The 13,380-nt window shown below is 49.7% G+C and overlaps 1 protein-coding gene across 2 annotated transcripts in view; it reads left to right on the top strand.

The window, feature by feature from the left end:
* Positions 1-13,380, top strand: part of MAPKAPK2 (MAPK activated protein kinase 2) — a 44,284-nt gene that overhangs the window by 16,160 nt on the left and 14,744 nt on the right. The gene's annotated exons all lie outside the window — the stretch shown is intronic.

Genomic DNA, 13,380 nt, shown 5'->3' with positions numbered 1-13,380 from the left:
CAGAACGCTTCAGGGCCATCTTCTGCGGGAGCTTGAGCGCCGCCCTGGTGCGCTCCCCTGCCGCCCAGCGGCACGGCACATTTTCAGAGTGCGCAGCCTGCCGAGGGCTCTCAGGGATGCGGGGATGTGATGCCAGGCCCAGTCCTTCTCGAGAGGTTGAGGAGAGGTGCACATCTTGGTGGGCCCTCACAGTGGGGTCCCAAGGGTGGTCCATCTGGGGTGGACCACGTGTCCTTCCACCTCGCTGTGTGCTTCTCCCTGGGAAAGAGTCCCTGATTCTCTTCATGGTTCACGCTTGCTTCTCGAGGGCATTGGTCTGGTTTTCTTCAGAGGCATTGAGGGACTCAGCCCTGATCAGACAGGACCGTAAACACCACTTCTGTTTAGAGATCTTAGTAGCTTCCCCTCCCCTCCAGTGTAAGGCTCAGACTTCCGAACACAGCCTCCAAGTAAGCTGGCTTTGACCTTCCATCCCACCTCACCCGGATCACACACACACACACTTGCCCTGGCAGGAGATGCCTCCTCCCCACTCTGCAGGGCAGTCTTATGCTTCCGTAGTTTCTCTTGGGCCTTCCATTTATTCATCCTCTTATGTCCTGGTAGAATTGTACTTGATTCTTCCAGGCTTACATTTTACCTGCCCCCACCCCCCATCCCAGGCAGGATAACTACCTTTTCTTGGTCACTGCTAGTTGCCAGTAGCTGTGTGACTGCCATGAATTAGAGTGTCAGTCGCTCCCATGGCTTCCCCTGCCGACCCTGTGCTCCTTGAGGATGAGTGCTGTGTGTCTGCACGGTATCTCCCAGTGCGGGCAGTGCCGGGTGCCTGCCCACAGGGGTGGCTAGTGACTTGCCTGTTTGTTGTCTTTTGGGTCTGATGAGACTGCCACACAGGGAGTTGGAGCCCCTCGCCCAGCATCTGCCTTGGTTCTCCAGTGGCCTCAGGCCTCATCAGCACTGATGAGCAAGTGATGAGAAAAGTGCCGTGTTCAGCAGCTGATAATTAGCAAGTAGGCATAGAGCCTCAGCTGCCTCCCAGGCAAACTGGTATTTAAACAATAAAGTTTTTAAAATCAAGAATTGAAGTGTCAGCTTCAGAAGCAGCTACATCCAAACACAACCCTGTCAACAGCCGTGCTCCCCCCTCCTTCGCTTTCCCCCGTTAGAGAAGATAGTGGAATAGCGAGTGAAACAAGAGTTCTCTCTGGCCTTGAGGGAGTCCAGGGGGCAGAGGCCTGGGTGGGTGGGGAGCTGGCAGGGTTTTGCTCTCTGGGGTGGGGCCTGGGGCTGCGTGGGGAATGGGGAGGGGCTTTACTAGAAGGGACTCTCAGTGTGCCTTTCCCTCCCGGTTTCTATAGGCTGACTGATCTTGCCAGGTGGGTAAGAAGAGACATTTAGAAAAATAGGGTAGGAATAAAGTCTGGGCTTTTTCCTAAGCTGACAGAGCACCCATTTTTTTGTGTGTTTGATGATCAGTAGAGGTGCTTCAGTGCTGCCTGGTGGTTTGTCATCTTGTTTTCTTCCGATGCTGCAGGGGGTAGGAGGGGGTTGCTGGCGGTAGGGCCTCCTCCCTCCTAGGTCAGAGCCAGAGCGCCAGGAATTCCCCAGCCCCTGATGGTGCCAGATGCTAACCACAGCCTCCATCTCTGCTGGAGGTGTTCTAAGAAATGTGCATGTGTGCCAGGAACAGTCTGGGGCTTCAGAGCGAGGGCAGCTGCTCAAGAGGAAATGACTTCCTGTGTGAGGGGTGGGGGCACGAGAGTGCCCTGCAGCCTGTCACGGGGGACACCTGCTGCCGTGCTCATGGCAGAGGTCAGTGGGAGACACCCTTTCAGAGTCTGCTTCCTTCTGAATGAAGCAGAAAGCCCATGAGAGGAAAACAGGGTCTTTCCCCCAAGTTCATCCCATGGTACATGGCCTCAGTTTTTCCAGCCCTAAATAAAGGTCTATCTGAAAAAGTTGTTTTTTGGTGTGTGTGGGAGGGTCTGCTATCACGTCTAAGAGACAGTCTGAGATATATAGTTTGAGTACGAAAGTACTGGGCTCCCTGGGCAGTGCTGACGATCGATGCCATGTCCGAGTGTCGTTGTTGCCTGTCCGTTGGTACCTGGCCCTGATGGGAGGAGGGGTGGGCGGGAACCCTTGCTGTTCAAGCTTGGCCAGCCTGCTCTTCCTTTCAGGTTTCTCTGCTGGAATTAGTGGTATTGGTGCCTGACCTTGTGTGGCACTTAGGGTTGTGACTTCCCACTGACCACAGGTGTGTCCTTTGACCGCGGTCACCCAGTTACCCTCACAGCCAAATGCAAAACAGTTGGGGAAGTCTAGGGGGAGACTTGAGGGAATAAAACCAGCTGGCTTCTCTGGGGTTGAACCCTTGTCCTTGGCGACATAGCACAGGTGATTCACAGCCAAGGTTGGCTTGAGCATGTACAAAGGATTAATCTCGTTGACGAAGTTCCGATGGACCTTGCAGAAGCTTCCTCACCAGATGAATTGAACACGGACGAAACCACAAGCGTGTGTGCGCTCATTAGCTCTTCATTCACCCATTTACTGGAAGTATTTCTTAGATGCTCCAAGCGGTAGAAGACTGTGTACCGGGACTGAGTGAACACGGAGGACAGAGGCCCCCATTTCTCCAAACACTATAGCCTTGGGACGTGCTGGTGGAGGGCCTGTTCTGAGATGCTCTGGGATCACATAAACCTGGGGAACATTAACATTTTAAAGGCTCTGAGAAGCTCTGTAGTAAAAGAATCTATTTGATTTTTTTTATAACCTAGTGTTTCTGACATATATTAGGACCCTTTTTTACTTGTCACTTACTGACATCCTACAGAATGTATTTGAGAAATGGCAGTACAATCTCCCTGCTCTAGAAGAACTGTCCAGTGGTTCAAAGAATTCACCTGACTCTAGGTCAACACAGGTTTGAGAGGCATAGAAGAGGGTGTGTGTGTGTGTGTGTGTGTGTGTGTGTGTGTGTGTGTGTGTGTGAGAGAGAGAGAGAGAGAGAGAGAGAGAGAGAGAGAGAGAGAGAGAGAGAGAGCATATGAATAAGTGCTGGGGGTGTGGCAGAGAAGGGCCCCTGGCAGGTGGCTTCTATTGAAGTTGGCCCTGTCTGCATCAGCGCTGGCTTTGTGCTTCTGGAGAAGGCTTTTGTCCTGGCTTGAAAATACTGAATAGCAGCTACATCTGTCATGCCTGGGAAGCGGCAGTTTGCAGTGTGGGGGGTGAACCAGCAGTGAGCAGGCTCCCCTGCTTGAGGCCCAGGCCCCTGAGAGCTCCTCAGTGTCAGAGCAGGGAGGGGCCCGTGATCCCGGGGCAGCTGCTTGCTAATCCTGGAAGTGGAGGGGAGCAAGATTTAGCTCCCTTATCTCTCTGCCTTCTCCTGTCTGATGGGGCGATTGTGTTGAACCTGGAGGTGGCTGCCAGGAAGAAACAGGTGGGCTGGGTGTTGTTTCCCCTGTTCATCAGCCAAAGGGCATCTGGAGGGGGGACCAGGGTAGAAGGGCACTTGGCTCTCCATCACTCAGGGAAGGAAGATCACGGCATTTCAGTTTAAATTGAAGGAAGAGTTCAGAATTGTGACATGTGTTTACTGGAGTTTGTGGGGTTTTAAAATTTGAGAGTCCTGCATAGGATTGTTTTCAGAACACTGGTGGTGGAAGATGGACGTGAATGACGGCCCCTCAGGTGGCCAGCTCCCCGAGAAAGGCCTGGGAGGCCCTACTGGGTTCTTCTCTCGGAGGAAACGCAGGCCCAGAGAATTCCTGAGCCTGTGGCAGGCCTCAGCACCCCCTGGGACAGCTTTGCCAGGTGGCTGTCGTGATTTCTAAGGGAGTCAGCAACTGGGGAGAAAATGGGAATGTGGGTGGGAACCAGCCCCTCTTGCCGGGAAATAGACACTTCCAGTGTGAGTAGACCTTGGTCTCATTAAGACAGGCCCAGGATCTCCTGTCTTAGTACGTGTGCATGTGTATGTTTTGTTACGGTGGGTGCTTTTCCTCGTTTGACCTACCCAAAGGGAGGAGAGTTAGTCTGCCCTTAGGGAATAGGGTGAGGTGTCTGTCACCTCTCGGCTCCTCTGTCCTCCCTGCCTTTCCCCAGCCACAACGGCAGCCACAGTGGCTGGTGTCACCCAGATGGGAGAGAAGCACACCCAATCCCTCTGACTGTTGTTGCCTGGGTTAGAAGGGGCAGATGCTGTCCTTCAGTTTCCCCTGCACAGGAAGTCTGGGTGGGCCAGCCTTTGGTTTGGGAAGCAGGAGTATTAGCTGCTGCTGCCAACTGGGGCTGTGGTTGTAGACTCCCAGGCTCCAGTGTCCCTGGAGTGACCAGTGGCTCTGACCCTGTGGACTTGCTGTGGCCCCCAGAGGGGAGCCCTTGCCAGGAAGCCCTGAGCTCACTGAGGTTGGTCTTGGGTAAGGGTGGAGGAGGACCGGGGAGTAGGGGAGGAGTAGGGGAGGAGTAGGGATGACTCCTTCTTCCCCCGCCAGCCGGGGATGCATCACCGCAGCTGGGAATGTACTCAGGCCACTTCTAGACGTCTTGGTCATTACGGAAATTCTTTAGGATCCCAGATTTCCCTGAGGTCATTTGCCATGGTTACTACAGGGGAGGAGTGGGATTTCCCCACTCCAGGCACTCCAGAGGTTTCCTCCAGGCTCCCGGGCTCCCATTTCCGCCTGGATCTCTAAGCAGTCTGCCTATCAACACCATCCTCCCCCCACTGCCAGCCCTCAGCCCCAACCTTGCTCCCAGGAGAATGGTGGGAAGGAAGTTCTGCCAGAGGTTGGTTTTGGTTTGCAAGGTAACGGTCTTTGGTTTGAGAAGCACATCCATGTTTCCCCTCCCCTTTAAGATCTAAAGACAGGAGCCCTAGACTCTTGAGTGGGTAAGGCAGAGAAAAGAGGTGATGTTATAGCTACTGAAATCTAGGAGGGGTTCCCCAGGGTTCCCACGATCCCCAGCGCTTTTCCGAGAAGTCAGTGTGGTCTGTTCCAGGCCCTGGACTTAGTCCTCTGTCCTCCACTAACCAGCTGTGGGACCTTGGCAAACGTCTGAAAGTCTCTGAACCTCTCTTTCTGGGGGCTAAATTGAGGATCGCATCGGATCCACCTAGATTGTAACTTTAAAGGGCTATAGAATATATACAAACTAAACACATTTTTTACTTAAATTTATTGAGGTAACGTTGGTTAATAACATTATATTCAGTGTGCCGTATATTGGGTAAAGGGGTTTACTCATATCCCCCTATCTCAACCCCCTCTGCTCTTGTAGCCACCTTTCCATTGTCTGTATCTAGGAGTTTGTTCTTGAAAACGAAACGGATTTCAAGGTTACATTACTTACCTAGGGGGAGAGAACGACGCCAAAGAATTTAGAGTTGGAAGAAACCTTAGACCTCAGGTAGGCTAGGCTTATGTTAGATTTTCCAGAGGAGGAGACAGTGAAAATGTCTTGTCTACTGGCACTCAGCTAACTGTGGAACAGGGACTGGCACCAGGCTGGCCAGCTCTCCGTCATGTCCCGCCACCACCTGGTGTGCCCCAGGGTGTGTGTCCTTGGGGCAGAGAGCTATAGAGCCGAAAGACCAGACAGACCAGACCACAGAAAGTCTTGACAGTCTTGTTTGCAATTCTGCTTAAACTATCCATGCCGTTGGGGGTGAGGGAGGGGGAGATAGTAGAGTAGATAATCTAAAAGTAATGGAAATTGGATTTCTCAAAATATTGGTGCATTTTTTCTCTCTGGCAAATGTATCTCCTTAATTCTCTTGGGCTCCCTAAGGTCTGTTCCCAGAAACCCTGCTGTGTGTTGGGGGGTGGTGCTCCTACTCTTGGGTTCAGGGTTTGCTGTGGCTGATCTGCAGCGTGGGAGATCCACGCGCAGACGGTCGAGAGCTAGCGCACCCAGGCCCTGTCTTTGAAGACCTGGGTGACACAACAGCGAGCTCCATGCCTTTGGTGCTGAAGCTGTAATTGCATCTCTGCATCCTTTGGCTCTTGTCTAGAGAAACACAGTTTGCACAGACTGTCAGAGCTGGAAGGCACTTTAAGGATCCTCTAAACGGGTCCCTTCAGTCCAGGGGAAGGTATCAAGGCCGGAGAGGGGCAGAGACTTGTCCTGGACTCAGGGTAGGATAGCGATGGAGCTGGTCTCATGGGAACAAGAACTGCGACAACAAAGGTCTGAGCACCAGCCTCACCACATTGTCCATCTTGGCTGAGGTCACCTGCCCCCAGGCCAGCCAGGCCCCATGCACTTCTGCCCTGGAGAGGCCACTCTGTTGGCTGCAACAGCCCCTCTTCTTCCCCTTGCCACCTCTTCTTTTCCTCGTGCTCCCTGTTGGCTGTTACTTCTCCCCTTCGACTATGAAACATGTTAGATACGCAGCAAACTTGAAAGAGTTGTGCAGCAAACACTTAATACCCAACCACCTAGCTTCCGTCATTAACATTTTACTCTCCTTGCTTTGTCGTGTCTTTCTCCACCTTTCCATCTGTCTGTCCGTTTACCAGCATACCTTATTTTGGGGTGCATTTTATAGTAAGTTGCAGGCATCAGTACACTTTACCTCTAAACATTTTGGTGTGAATAAGTATTAATTAGAGTTCAATATTTGTTTATGCTTTTATTTGGGGGGGGTTGGTGGTAAAATTGATATAAATGGAAATTTATATCAATTTCAAAATGCTCAAAATTTTAAGTGCATCATTTTTTGAGTTTTGATAAATGCTTCCATCCGTGCAACCCAAACCTCTGTCAAGATACAGAATAAAAAGTTTTTATTACCTCGTAAGTTCCCTCATGCTCCTTCCCAGGCAGTCTCATTTCTGGTGATTTCCCCCATGGATTAGTTTTACCTGCTCTGGAACATCGTATAGACGGAATAACCAGTATGAACTCTTCTATGTAGGGTCATCCACGTGGTTCCCCGTGCTGGCAGTTGGTTTCTTTTTACACTGAGTAGTATTCTGTTTTATGGATACGATAAAATTTTCCTGTCCATTTTGCTGTTGATGGGCATGTGGAGTATTTCCGGGTTTTGGCCGTGATGACCAGAGCTCCTGTGAACATTCGTGCCTACGTCTCTGTGAGCATCATGTTTTCATTTCTCCTGGGCCAATTCCTAGGAGCGGCACTGCTGGGTCAAAGGAGACTGTTATTTTTGTGCCTGACTCTCTCTGCCCGCTCCCCTCTCATACTCTGTACCCGAGGTTGTATCAGGAAGTGGCTTATTGCTCATCTAGATTATTGTCTTACTCAATGTAGGAGTCCCCTGCAACCCCACCCGACAGCCTCTGCTGGGACGTTTCCAGGGATAGGGAGCTTACTACTCTCCAGGCCCCTACTTTTTTGGGGCAGCTCCTTGCCCTCTCTACCTTGGGGAGCCACATAGGACAATTCTAAGCTGGCTCTCTTCCTTGCGACAGCCCTCTAGAATTTCAGGACTGTTACTGCATCTCGTTCCTGAATTGCTCCTTCAGGGGTTTCTCTGCTTCAGGCTGATTGTCCCAGGGAACCTTTCTCATGTACCGTGGGTCTACATCCTGGTGTCACCTTTGGCATCTTTTCAAATGTGTTGCCCAGAAGTGAGCACTGGATTCTATGTGTGGTCTGAAGGGTGGAGGGCGGGCTGGGTCTGGACTCCTGTCTCCATCTAGGCACTTGATCTGCCAGTGAGCCGAAGGTGATAGGAACTTCTTGACAGCCACATCATGGCATTGGTGAGTTAACATTTATTTAAAAAGTACCACAAGTAGAAGGTGGTATGAAGATACTCCTACAGCCTGGAGTCATTGAGAGTGTGTGACATCAATAGCATTTATTGCATTAATTAATACTCATAGCCACATTACTTATTCTGCTTGCCACGATCTCATAATCTTTGCCATCACCTAATGAGAAAGGTTATTACAAATAATCTTACTATTACAAATAACCTAATAAACACTATTTGGATTAAAACAGGGTTTGTCAACTTCTGCACTGTTGACATGCTGGACCAGATAATTTTTTCCTTGTGGGGTATGGTCTTGTGCTTCTTTGGATTAGCAGCATCCCTAGCCTCTACCCAACAGACCATAGTTACAACCCTCTCCAGGCCCCCCAAGTTGTGACAATCAAAAATATCTCCAGACATTTTCAAATGTCCCCTTTGGGAAAAGTCATCTCAGGTTGAGACCATTCCTAAGGTGTAGAACTTAGTCATTGAAAAACATTTAGATAATATAGCTCTTCCCAAAGCGTAGCCTCTGCTACTCTGTAGAGGATATACTTGTGTATTATGTCCCTTGTGCAGATAGTCCTGGCTTTTCATGGTTCCAGTATGCATGAACTTCAGACCCCACGGCTGCGTTGAATAACACTAGGCCCCCGACATCACGGCCCAAAAGCCAGGCGTCATGTAGGTGAACTCTGAGTAATTGCGTGGAGTACAGACCTTGCTGCTAGCTCTTCAGCCCACGCATCGCCATGCACGTAGCGGGTGTTTGTTAGGATCAGTGACCATTCATGCCCCTTCTTTCAGACTATGTTGGGGGGCCACGGCCCATCTGTTGTTGGGTTCACATAGAGACAGGACAGTGTACAGCTGTGTGACCTCCTTGTCTCCTAATGATAACCCGTGACATTTTATCCAGAGAGATGATCAAAGGAGGAATTTTTCAGCCAAGAAATGAAAAGTTGGAGCCGAACATGAAACAACCATAGAGAGAATGAATCCCTGGTTGTGTGACTGTCGGCACTGCCCCAGTTCGAGACCGTGGATGCAGCCAGGGGAGCTCGTTGGGGGCGAACGCACCCACACGAGTGGTTGCGCCGAGAAAGATGAAGTAATTCCAGAGGAAGTGACACTGGAAGAAACTTCACATTGCGGGCACTCTTAGAGGTTATTTTGCAACATTGAAAGTGTGAAGGATGAAATGTTGGAAACCGGTCCAGACTTAGAAAGGAGCACGACAGTGTGCAAAGTGTAGAAACGATGCTCGATCTGTCCTGTGTGACGAGGCGAGCACAGTTCAAACTACTCCAGGGAAGCTTTTTACAAAGAAATAAAACGCTCATTCTCGGTGTCTGTAATATCTTTTATTACAGTATGCTAAATAAATACTAGTTTTACTATTGTTTCTCATTTCTCTTCATTTATAACTGAGTAAGAGAGGTTTTAATGTTTTGGCAAAAATTGCTCAAGGTGATGGATTCAATCCTGCGATGAAAAATCATCAGTTTTTCACTGATGATTAAGATTGGTTTGCACGGTCATTTCTATGATTCCATGTTACTGCACAGAGCAACGGCTGTCTGTATTTACAAAAGCTGGGGTGAATATACCCACCTTTCTTTTGCTTTTTCGAAGCATTTTACAGAAATGGAATCAGACCGCATGCATCAATCTACATCTTGCTTTTTTCATGGAGGAATATCTTTTTGGGAGAAATTTTGGTCTCCGTATATATCTAGACCTACCTTATTCTTGATAATTGCGTATTATTTTATGTACCATTATGGATGTACCATAACTTATTTGATCAGTTTCCTAGTAATGGGCACTCAGTTTACCTCCATTTTTCCCCATCGACAAATGCTGAGGTGGATGCATCTGACAGATACTATCAGGAGCCCCATGTGATGCATGAAGACAGTGATGAGAAAGTGAAATAACTGCTGGAGGTTATTAGGCAGTTACTAAGCTTGGAGCTGGCATTTGAACTTGAGACAGTCTAATTCCAGGTCCCTTGCTTTTACGTACAATACTTTACAGCTTCTCCTTTCTTCGAAGTCTCTGTTCACAATAAAACAATAGCAGCAAACAATAATAGTAAAGTTTTGAGCTAGGCACAAATCTAAGTGCAAATACATTATTAGTATTATTAATTGAACAACTCCCCTAGGAGGTAGGTACTGTTGCCTCTGTGCTGTCCTGAAGGAAACTGGAGGTCTTAGAAGGCGAGGACACTCTGGGGCCCCACGGCAAGCTCGATCGAGTTAAGTGGGGCGGCCGGGACCTGCCCAGGCAGCCTGGCCCCGGAACCTCTGCTCGCTCTCATTGTGTGTCGTGTGTGGTCCAGCTGGAGGAAGGTCTCTTTCATCACAAGCTGTTTAGGTGGTCTTTGTGAACCCTACATACGACTTTGTTTTGGGCTAGTTTTAGCCCATGTTTTCACTTACTGTGGTCTTTTTAAATCTTGGCACACTTCCAGTGTTTAGTCACTTGCAAGTTTGATTAGCTTGCTGTCCACTCTGTCTTCAGTCAGCTTGCTGGTAAAACACTAGGCAGAGCCAAAAGCGGCATTCCTTGGTTTGCCACTGGAGCTGTCCCCTGGGCTCAGCCAACAAGCACACTTTGAATATGTCCGTCATGCCCTGTATCGGGTGGGCCTAGGATTTGGAATCAAAGGTGAACAAGATGGCGTCCCAGCCTCCAGGGGCCCAGGCTGTACAGCAGGAGGAGGACCAACCAGTCTCGCGACTATTCTAGTGAGTGAAGTAGGAGTTTAACAGTTGTGGGCACAGAGAGGACAGAGGGGCTCACTCTGCTTGGAAGTCCTCAGGGAGGCTTCACAGAGGAGGTGACGATGCACTGGTTCGTGAAGGATGCAGAGGTGTGGCTTGTTGGGGGGCACTGAAGTTCGGTGTAGCCTAAGTAAGATGGGATGTGTTGGGAGGGCAGGGTGGAGGTCTCATGGGTAGGAGCTGAGAAGGACCAAGTTAAGGAATTTGGGTTTTATCACGCTAGCCTTAAGGAAGCAAATGTCCTGCTCAGATTTGCCCTCCGGTGATTGGCCCACCAGCAGATTAAGTACCATCTAGAAGCCAGTTAGAAGGCACCCAAGGGCAAAGGGAACCAAGCAAGTGGCAGCAAGGCTGGAAAAGGGAAGATGGATTTGTGAGATCTTTCCAAGACAAAATTGGATTGCTTCGGCGGGGGAGGGAGGGAGACAGGTTGAGGATGGCTACTTCAAGATTTGTATCTGCGAGTCTGGCCAGGTGGTGATGTCATTGTCATTAACTGAGGCTGGGGGGCAAGTGAGAGGGAGCCGGGCATTCAGTTTGGTGCGTGTCAGCCTGTCCTAGACCCATTAAATCACACTTCATTCTTGGTCATTTGTAACAATTGCAAGTATTATTGAAATGCTTTGTCATCTTACCCCCTCTTTGTCATCCCAAAGGTCTGCCAGGAGACTTTGTATACTTTTATAGAAGTCAAAGCCCCATGTATCTGGCCTTTGCTCTATAATTTAGTAACCCTGCTACAAATGGTAATCAGACTACTGGCATTGGCTTCTCAGGGAACCCAGGCTGGGTCGTGACGGTCCAATTCGTGATCTGTTCTAGAGCTTTGCCGGAGACACACGAAGTTGAGCAGTCTTTCTTACCAACAGTTCTGTTTGCGCATTGTTTCTGTTTCATGGACTAGACCGTGACCCCCTTGAATGCCCAAGTGTTTAGTCTGGTGCCCGGCGCATAGCGGGTGCCGAGGGAAAGCGTGCTGCCCCAAAGCAGGGCATTGCCCATCTCGGAACCGACAGTGGTTCTGAAATCACCTGCAGATTCTCTCTGCATCCTGGGTGTGATTCTTCCAAGATTGGCCTCTCTTAACTCACTCACCCTTGGGAGATTATAAGTTGGCTCTTGGTCTCGCTTGGGTTTGAGGTTTCCCTTGAGAGCGTGTCCATGTGGAGCTCATTCTGATCTGAAGAACGTTCTCCTTCATAAGTTATGATGGAACGCAGCAGAGATGAATATTCCCCCGCATCTGTTATTTTTGTAGACTACAGCCTCTGTCCCCATGGTGGGCCCACTTCCTCCCCGGTTCTTCTTCCAGCTTTGCATGCAGGTTTAAGGCATGCTTCTCAGAGTTCGTGCATTTTTACAAGCTCTGCTCCTTCTGTCTCATGAGCCACTCTCTTTGGGTCTGTCCCAGTTACAGGCAGTTGCTCGTGTCTTTTGGACACATCCTTTAACACCTGAACTTGGCAGAGCTGGCCCTGCGGTGGCCTTGGCATCTGTGGCTGTCTGCTTCTCGTTTCTTTTTCTGGATCATTGTGCTTTAGATGATCACAGTCCACTTGTTAAAGAGCAGGGCGTAGTTTTCAGAACGCGTTCCCTTTGGGGATCTCTGCTCATCTGCTCCTTTGTGTCAGCATAGGAATCCTGGTTTTCTGGAAGTCTAGGCTACACGATAGTTTCTGTCCCCAGGTTTTTTCTTCTCTTCTTTAAACTCTTAAATGACAAGATTACCTCCCAATGTGGTATTCTTGTTATTACTGTTTTTGCTAACTAAGTTGTTTTTGAGTTGGGTTTTTTTTTTTTCCTTCTTTCAACATGGTTTATGAGACTTGGCTCCCTGGTCAGAATTGGGTTTAGGGTTTTAGTTCCCTTCCTTGCCATGTGAAAGGCAAACTGTTTAGTAAAGCAAGACAGGGATTTATCAGATGCCCTGCTCTTAGCAGAAGACTGACATCTCTTTCTCAGATGTCCTCGTGCCACGTTGGGTCCCTTGAGCTGTGTCCTGCATCTGAGCCGTTTTTTGCTGACTGTGTAGGAAAGAGTGGTCCGTGTCCTCTGCCTGGCCACGTGTTCTCCCACGTGGTACCATATCTGGTTCTTTCTCCTCCTCTCCTTGCTCGGTTGTCCTCCACTCTTAGGCAAGTGGATTGTGACATTGCTGTCCGGGGTGCCGTGTCCGTGGACGCACGCATGTGCGCCCACTGCCCCTTGATGTATATGCCCCTTCTCTTCTTCCACCTTCCCGCTCACCTCCCCCTAGAGCTGTCGATTAAGGTGCACTTGCCAGGAACCTTCTTCCTTAAGTCGGAGTGATGGAGGTGAAGTGGCACTTGTGACTTCCAATTAAAAGTTGAAAATTGCTTTGTCAGTTGTATGGGGTTCAATTGAGGGAGACTGGGTGGGCCAGAAGCAGTGTTCCTCACCCCGCCCGTCTTAATTTCTCTTGGTAATTTCTCCATCTCTGTGGGTTCCCAAACATGGCATGTTTCTTCCTGCCACTCATATTTAGCTTAAAGCCAACTGGGAGAGTTCAGTGTGTTTTCTTCTACCCCCAGCTCTGTGTCCCGAGGAAAGACGCCGTGCATCTTGTTCTAGGCCACGGCCCCCAGGTTGTTCTGATACACAGTCTGCCCTCTAATCTGCGCTGAGCTGTGTGCTGGGCCTGACGGGTTCAGAGATCATTGAGGTAGAGGCCTGTGAACAGAGCGGGGAAGGGAGGCGTTTAGGACCAGCGAGACAGGGCAACAGTAGACCAGTGCTAGCAGCTCAGGGTTTTGCAGAGCCTCCCTTGTCGTGGGGAAGAACAACGGGACTTGAAGGTTGGAGCCTGAATTGGGTTGGAGTCTTGTCTCTATC

Source organism: Desmodus rotundus, chromosome 12 (genome assembly GCF_022682495.2).
Source record: "Desmodus rotundus isolate HL8 chromosome 12, HLdesRot8A.1, whole genome shotgun sequence".
Taxonomy (NCBI): Eukaryota; Metazoa; Chordata; class Mammalia; order Chiroptera; family Phyllostomidae; genus Desmodus; species Desmodus rotundus.
The sequence above is the reverse complement of the archived record's forward strand: the minus strand, read 5'-3'. Positions and strand labels throughout refer to the sequence as shown.